Source organism: Gracilinanus agilis, chromosome 1 (genome assembly GCF_016433145.1).
Source record: "Gracilinanus agilis isolate LMUSP501 chromosome 1, AgileGrace, whole genome shotgun sequence".
NCBI lineage: Eukaryota > Metazoa > Chordata > Mammalia > Didelphimorphia > Didelphidae > Gracilinanus > Gracilinanus agilis.
The window spans coordinates 78768230-78777536 of NC_058130.1; the positions used below are offsets into that span (position 1 = coordinate 78768230).

A 9307-nucleotide genomic window follows, 5' to 3' on the forward strand; every position below is an offset into this window, starting at 1 on the left:
AGGGCGGGGGGGAGAGGGAAGTGTTAACCTTTTAAATGCTGGCCTGCTAGGAACCTAAAGCTCTTCAATAAGGCCACAATACTTTTCAACAAGAAATTACAAGGATCACAAAAAGGGTCAAAAGATGAGTCTCAGATTTTTATCTATTCTCTTTTTGGCTTCCCACATATTTCCCCTTTTTCTTTAAATTAAAATGATTTATTACACAGGAAAACATTTTAATAATGAAAGGAGTAATAAATTAGTTATAATCATCAGCTATAGCTGGATCTGATAGGATTTACAGATTAAACTGTTTATTTATGGCTCTCTACACACCTCCAGTAGGGAATGATCCCATGGGAACCCACCAGGCATGCTTCCTGGCATGACTCCTGCATTATAGTAAAATCTAGTAATGATGATATTGTAAACCTCTGGTTCTTTCTGCTGAGGCTCACATTCTTCTTCTCAGCAGTCTTATTCTTATTTAGCCAGATAACTATTTCATTACATTTGTCAAGGATCTTGATTGTTTTCCTCAATGATTTTGCTTTGGAATTTCCTGGAGGTCACTTTTTCCTCTCTGCTTCTCATTTTCATCTGTGTACTTCTCAGCCACCTGGACCATATGCCCAATGTCATTTTTATTCATATGACCTTTTTCATTGGTGTTAGTGATCTTCTTCTCCTTGCCTTTGTTCTTTTCCACAGCAGAACTATTGAGGATTCCATTTGCATCAATGTCAAATATTTCAATTTAAGAAATACTCTTGGAGAAGGGGAATTACTGTGAGTTCAAACTTGCCAAGCAGATTGTTATCCCTTGTCATTTTTCTCTCCCCCTTCATAAACCTGAATAAGCACACCAAGTGGGTGTCTAAGTAAGTCTGTGTCTACTTGGTGGTGATAAGGGTTTTGTACAGCTAGGAATACTAGCTTTGATCAGAATTGTCCAAATTCCACCAGCAGTTTCAAATCATGGAAAAGGAGCGATGATTGACAGCACCGAGTCTTGAACATTCTCAGATTTATCTTCAGATGAGTTGACAGCATGAACAAATGCACTATAGGTAACAGCCTAAACAGAATTGGTACTCAAATTCATCTGAAATAAGAAAAGGTCAAGAATAGCAAGGGATTGAAAAATTGTCAGGGAAGGTGGCCTATCAGTCTCAGATCTTAAACTGTATGGTAAAGTAGAAACCATCAAACAGTTTGGTACTGGCTAAGAAATAGAATGGTGGATCAATGGAATAGATTAGATACACAATATATAGGTGCAAATGATCTTACCAACCCAGTGTTTGATAAACCAAAGATCCCAGCTTTTGGGATAAGAACTCAAATTTAACAAAAACTGCTCGGAAAACAGGAAAACAATATGGCAGAAACTGGGTATAGACCAATAATTTATCATATGATATACCAAGACAAGGTTGAAATGGATATATGATTTAGATATAAAGAGTGACACCATAAGTAAATTAGAAAAATATGAATATTTTACCTATAAGATTTATGGAGAAGTATTTATGACCAGACTAGAGACAGAAAGAATTATAAGCTATAAAATAAGTAATTTTGAGTATATTAAATTAAAAAGCTTTTGTACAAACAAACCAATGGAACCAAGATTAGAAGGGAAACCACAAACTGGGGAAAATTTCTAGAGTAAATTTCTCTAAGGTCTTTCTCAAATTTGTAAGAATACAAGTAATTCCTCAATTGACAAATAGTCAAAGGATATGAACAAGAATTTTCAGAAGAAGAAATCAATAAACATATGAAAAAAATGTTCTAAATCACTCTTGATTAGAGATATGCAAATTAAAACTACTCTGAGGTACCTATTATATTGGTCCCTATCAGATGGGCCAATATGGCAGTACATAATAAATGTTAGAGGGGGATATGGCTAAATTTGGAGACTAATGCATTGTTGCTTCAGTTGTGAACTGATTCTACTGTTTGGGAGTACACTTTGGAACTATGACAATGGGGCTATAAAACTGTACACCATTTGATCCTGTAATGCCACTACTAGATCTTTATCCTAAAGAAGTCATAAAATAGGGGCAAGGACCTCCTTGCACAAAAATATTTGTAGCAGAAATTTTTGTGGGGAAAAAGAATTGGAAATTGAGAAGATGTCCATCAATTTGGGGTTGGCTGAACAAATTGTTGTATATGATGGTGTTGGAATACTATTTTGCTGTAAGAAATGATAAGGATGATTTCAGGAAAAGCTGGAAAGGTCTTCACAAACTAATGCAGAGCAAAATAAGCAGAACCAGGAGAACATTCTACACAGCAACACTAATATTATGGAATGATCACCAGTGAAAGACTTAGCTACTCTCATCAATACAGTGATCCAGGATAAGTCTGAATGACTTATGGCAAAGAATTCTATCCATCTCTAAAGAAAAACTGTTGGAGTTAGATGCAGATAAAAGCACACTATTTTTATATTAGTTTGTTTTTTGTTTTATTTCAGGATTTTGGTGTTATATGAGTATTTTCTTACAACAATGATTAATATAGATGTACATTTTGCATGATAATATGTGTATAACACAGATCAAATTAGTTACCATATCTAGGAAAGGTGAGGGAAGGGAGGGAGGAAGACAATTTGGATCTTATAATTTCAGAAAATGTATGTTGAAATTTGTTTTTACATATAATTTGAAAAATAACATATCTTTGATTAAAAAGGAAAAGAATTGATTCTCTTGTTGAGATCTTTGCCAGTAAAGAAGCCATGCAGAAGTTCCTGGATTTGGAAGTTCTGAGTAGATTTCCACCCCCACAAGATGTCACAAACCAAGGACTTACCTAGCTTGGTGTCTCTTAGGACCTTTTTCACATTGTCCATTTTGCTTTGGAAGAGGGCAGCATTCAGTTCTTTTTGTAAAAAAAAAGTTATTTAATTAATTTAGAATATTTTTCCATGGTTACATGATTCATGTTCTTTACCTACCCTCCTACCTTCTAACTCCTATAGCCAATACTTCCACTGGGCTTTACATATATCATTGAAGATTTATTTTCATATTATTAATATTTGCAATAGAGTGATCACGTAGTCTACATCCCTGATCATATCACCATTGAACCATATGATCAATCATATGTTTTAATTCTGTGTTTTTACTCCCACAGTACTTTCTCTGGATGTGGATAGTGTTCTTTCTCATAAGTCCCTCAGAATTATCTTGGATCATTGCATTACTGCTAGTGGAGAAGTCCATTACATTTGATTTTGCACAACATATCAGTCTCTGTGAACAATGTTCTCCTGGTTCAGCTCCTTTCAATCTGCATCAATTCCTGGAGGTCTTTCCAATTCACATAGAAATCCTTCAGTTCATTATACCTTTCAGCAAAATAGTATTCTATCACCATCAGATACTACAATTTGTTCAGCCATTCACCAATTGATAGACACTCCCTCATTTTCCAATCAAAGGGAAGGAAGTATTTTAACACCCTTTGAGCATAGTTACAGATTGCCTTCCAGAATGGTTGGATCAAATCACAACTCCACCAGCAATGCATTGGCCAGACTAGTAGGTGTGAGGTGGTAACTCAGAGTTGTTTTGATTTGCATTTCCCTAATTATGAGACATTTAGAACATTTTTTCATATGCTTATTGATAATTTTGATTTCTTTATCTGAAAACTGCCTATTCATGCCTCTTGCCAATTTACCAATTGGGGAATGGCTTGAGGTTTTGTACAATTTATTTATCTTTTTATAAATCTAAGAAATTAGACCTTTGTCAGAGGTTTTGGTTATAAAGATCTTTCCCAATTTGTTGCTTATCTTCTAATTTTGGTTGCATTGCTTTTGTTTGTACAAAACCTTTTTAATTTAATGTAATCAAAATTATTCATTTTTATGTTTTGTAATATTCCCCATCTAATTTCTAATTTCTAATTTCTCCCATACTGTTTCCCAATTTTCCCAGGAGTTTTTGTCAGATAGTGGTTTCTTCTCCCCAAAGCAGGGATCTTTGGGTTTATTTTAAACTATCTTGCTAAGGACATTAACCCGAAGTCTGTTCCATTGATGCTCCCTTCTATTTTTTAGCCTAACTGTATTCTTTTGATGACCATTGCTTTATATTACAGTTTAAGATCTGGTAGTGCTAGGCCCTAATCTTTCACTTTTTTTATTAGTTCCCTTGAGATTCTTGATCTTTTGTTCTTCCAAATGAATTTTGTTATAGTTTTCTTCTAATTCAATAAAAAAGTTTCTTGGTAGTTTGATAGGTATAGCACTAAATAAGCAAATTACTTTGGGCATGATTGTCATTTTTATTATATTAGCTCATTTTTACCCATGAGCAATTAATGCTTTTCCAATTATTTAGATCTTTATTAATTATGTGAAAAGTATTTTGTAGTTGTAGTCATATAATTCCTGTATTTGTCTTGGTAAGCAGATTCCTAAATATTTTACATTGTCTAAAGTGATTTTAAATGGAATTTAGCTTTCTGATTCTTGCTGCTGAGTTGTGTTAGAAATATATAGAAATTATGATAATTTATGTGGATTTATCTTGTACCCTGCAACTTTGCTAAAGTTCTTGATTATTTCCATTAGCTTTTTAGTTGATTCTTTAGGATTCTTCAAGTAGATCATCATATCATCTGCAAGGAGTGATAGTTTAGTCTCTTCATTGCGTACTTTAATCCCTTCAATTTCTTTTTCTTCTCTGAAAAAGTAGTATTTATTATTTCTGCTTTTTTCAATTTTTGCAATGTTTTTATGCACTAGTACATAGTGAATCTTTGTGAATGTACCATGTGCTGCTGAAAAGAAGGTGTATTCCTTTTTGCCCCTATTTATTTTTCTTCATATATCTATCAACTCTAATTTTTCTAAGATTTAATTCATATCTCTTACCACTTTCTTATTTATTTTTTGGTTTGATTTATCTAGATCTGATAGAGGATGGTTCAGGTCTCACACTAGTATAGTTTTAATATCTATTTCCTCCTTAAGCTCCAATAGTTTCTCCTTTAAAAATCTAGATGCTACCATTTGGTGCATATATGTTGAGTGCTTATATTTCTTCATAGCCTATACTGTCTTTTATTAGAATGTAATTACCTTCCTTATCTCATTTAGTCAGATCTATTTTTACTTTGGCTTTGTCAGATATTATAATTGTTACTTCTGCCTTCTATTTCTCAGCTGATACCCAATAGATTTTGCTCCAACTTCTTACCTTTACCCTGTGTGTTTCTACTTGCCTCATGTGTGTTTCTTGTAGAAAATATATGGTAGGATTTTTTTTCTAATCCCCTTTGCTCTCTGCTTCCATTTTATTGGTGAGTTTCCTCTTTTAGTCCTGCCTTTTCTTCTTTCACTATTTCCTTTTACACTAGGGTTTTGCTTTTATCACTCCCCCTTTCCCCACCCTTATTTTACTTTCCCTTCCCTTCCTATTCCCCTCTCATTTTCCTTTAAGATCTATTAATTGTCACCCACTACCTTTCCTTCCCATTTAAAAATCCATGGCCCACTCCACCCCTTCATTATTCCCTCTCAATTTCCATGTAGGGTAAGATACAATTCTATAACACAATATATGTGGCCACTCTTCTCTCTCAGTACAGATTCCACTGAGAGTAAGGTTTAAGTATTACCTATTGCCACTCCTTTCCTCCCCTTCTTATAAGAGTATTCTTCCCCTCTCCCTCCCATCAAACACCTCTTTAAGTGGTAGCATTCATCCTATTTTTCTTCTTCCTTCGTTTCTCTTAGTACCATCCTCTATTCCTCCCTTTTTTACATATCATCTTAAACAATTTAGTACCACAACCTCTGCCTATGATTAATTCTTCTATCTACTATGATAATGAAAATAATTTTTAAGAGTTACAGACATAATTTTTTCATATAAAAAATAACCAATTTAACATTATTGAAGGCATTAAATTTCCCCCACCTCTTTCTTGTTTACTTTTTTATGGTTCTCTTAAACTTTGCATTTGGACATCAGATTTTCCACTTAGTTCTGGTCTCTTCTTTAAGAATGCTTAGAAATATCCTATTTTGTTAAATGCTCATATTTCCCCCTGAAAGTATATAGTCAGTTTTGATGGGTAGGTGATTATTGGTTGTAGACCCAATTCTCTTGCCTTCCTGAATATATTTCAAGCTTTGCAGTCCTTTAGTGTGGAGACTGCCAGATTCCCATGTAATACTGACTGTGGCTTCTTGATATCTGTATTGTCTCTTACTGACTGCTTGCAATATTTTTCCTTGGCCTGGATGCTCTTCAATTTGCCTATTAAATTCCTGGGGGTTGTCTTTTGAGGATTTAATGTAGGGGGTGATCTGTACTTACTCTTTCAATGTCTTTTTTGCCCTCTTGTTTAAGAATATCAGGGCAGTTTTCTTGGACAATTTCTTGTAATATGATGTCAAGGATTTTATTTTTTCCAGGCTTTCAGGTAGACCAATAATTCTCAGATTGTCTCTCCTAGATCTCTTTTCTATATCATTTGTCTTTTCAATGAGATATTTCATCTTTCCTTCTAATTTTTCATTCTTTTGATTTTGCTTTATCAATTCTTGCTGTCTTGTGAGATAATTAGCTTCTAATTGCCCAATTCTAGTCTTTAAAGGCTGATTTTCAGCTATGATCTTTTGATTTCCCTTTTAATTTTGGTCTCTCCTGCCTTTCATGGCTTCCATTAGATCAATTCTGGCCTCCAATTTTCTTATTACTTCATGTGATTCCTGTGCCTCTTTTTCCATGTGGAAGATTTTGTCTTTTGAGCTTTATTTTTTAATTATTTTCATTTTGTTTCCCCACTTTTCTTCCTATTTTTCTTCTATCTTTATTACTTGATTATTAGACTCCTTTTTAAGTTCCTCAAGAGCTTGTGACCAATTTCCATTGGGGGGGGGGTTAAGTTTGTATGTGTCTGCTTTTTTGTTGCTCTCTGCTCTTTTTTTCTGTATTTTGCTCCTTTGACCATAGAAATTATCCAGGGTCAAAAGTTTTTTCTGCTTTTGCTTATTTCTTTTGCTACTTGTGGATTGTGGTTCTTGCATGTGGGTGGACATTGCTTTCTTAGGTTCTGTCTCACACGGTTTTGCCTGGTTAGAATTTTCTAGGCAGTTCTTTGTGTACCATACTTTAAAGCATTTTTCCCTGAGGCTATTTTTCCAGTCCCTGCTGTGGTCATTCTTGTTTCTGTCCAATATCCACACTTTGTTGTCTAGGCTCTGTGATCTTCAGCCTTGGTCCCCAAGTCTCATTGCCAGGGCCTTGCACTGCCCTCAGGGGTAAATCTGTGGTCAGCTAAGAATTTAGAGATTGCCCAGCCCTGACCCTGACTCTGGTGTGGTAGGTGGTGTGGGGGAGGGGTGATCAGCTCACACTTTGATAAGTGTAGTTTCACCTCCTTATAGCATGGAAATCTCCAAAATTACCTACCTTTAAGGTTGAGTCTCATGGGTGTGCCCCTTTACTTGTCTGATTTTGATTTCTGTCCTTCTGAGACTCTTTGTGTTGATTAGTTGGAAGGAGATTCAGAAAGTTCGTACTCCTCCATAGCCATTTTAGCTCTGCCCAGCATTCAGTTCTTACCAATAGGCACAGCAGTTAGAGGTATTAGAAGTGAATACCTTCATAGAAAGAGATAGTCTCAGTAACGTCCTAGATTCTTGAAAAGAGAGTATATTTTACATATTCAAAGTAGTATACAGATAGTAGATAGCCCTCTTTTTCTCACTGATGTCCTTCTTGTCTGTTTATTTGAATCACAAATGAAATGGTTGGCCATGTGGTTGTCAAATTCCTCCCCAAACAAGTGGGTGTTCCTAGCTGGGTGAATTATTTCAAACATGCCATCTTCAATGATAAGAAGAGAGACACTGAAAGTGTCATCTTCAAGGTCAAAGATTAACACATTTCTCTCAGCACTGCCCTTTTGTCCAAAACATAAGCAGAAGCATCAGTAGTTGGCTCATTGATGATTTGGAACATATTGAGACCAGCAATGGTTCTAACACCTCTTATTGCCTGATGTTGGGAATCATTGTAGTAGAATGGTACTGTGAAAAAGCATTTGTTAGTCTTCCCAAAGGAAACCTTGGCAGTTTCTTTCATCTTGATCAAGGCCATAGAATATATTTCTTCTGGATAGAAAATTTTGGTCTTCCTTTTATATTCCACTTGGATCTTAGGTCTTCCTGTATCATTCATCACTGCGAAAGACCAATGTTTTATGTCTGACTCTGGTGTACAATTGAATAATCAAATTTGTGATTAGTCAGACATTTGGCTTTAGACACTGAGTTGGCATGTTTATTGCAATTTTATTCTTTGCAGTATCACCAGTTAAACAATCTGTGTTAGCAAAGGTAATGTAGCTTGGAGTAGTCCTGTTTCCTTAGATATTAGCAATGATCTTACCTTTCTTTTGTTGGAAGATATCTACAAAGTTTGTGCCAAGATCAGTGCTACCTGGGAGTCCCTTTGACATGGTTGCTAAAACATTGGGGGTAATAGCTGACTTATGTGCAGTAAGAAAGGCTGCTGCTATGCTGAGTAAGCCATATTCATATTTCAAAGCCTAATTCACATCACATATCCTCTGTTGCCTCTCCACCACTCCAGGCATTAATTATTTTCTGTCTTTTCCATATTTATAGTATCTATTATCTCTACTCTTCATTTGTCACTTCTCCCAGTCTCTAGTTTCTTCATTACTTCCCTTCAAATTGTCTTATTTGTTTTTGGCAGATTGTCATTCCAATTCTCAAAAAGCCTCAGTGCCATCCTGTTGCCAATCAAATAAAGGCCAAATGTCTTTGACTAATTTCCAAGGCCTTAGAAAATCCCTTTCTAGCTTTTGCCATCAGTGCTATTCACACAATTAACTCTCCAGTAAAATGTGGTGGCTGAGTGGCTGCTTATTATCCAAACATGTTAGATATTTCTTCAAATCCCTGCTCTTGTTCATACTATTCCTTATACATATTGTTCCCTTCTCTATCATCTATATTTGTTTAGATTATATCCATTCTTTGACACTGTAGTCAAGTGCTACATCCACATATGTGTTACATTAATTTGTACAAACTTGCGAGATTGACTGCTAAATTTTCCATGTTAGCAGTTATATTTCAGAAATTTGCAAACACTACAGATTAGGGCTTGATTTATTGGTTTCTGGTTGTCTGGACTTAAGAAAGTGATGGAAACATCTTAATAATATAGATCAAGCTTAAAAGTACAAGCTACATACTTTTTTCTAGAGAGAAATTTAAAAACATTTACAAGCACATTTCTGA

The 9307-nt window shown here is 35.0% G+C and overlaps 1 pseudogene; it reads right to left on the reverse strand.

Moving 5' to 3' along the window:
- Positions 1-310: 310 nt before the first annotated feature.
- On the reverse strand, positions 311-8496 carry LOC123247508 (annotated as a pseudogene).
- Positions 8497-9307: the final 811 nt, after the last annotated feature.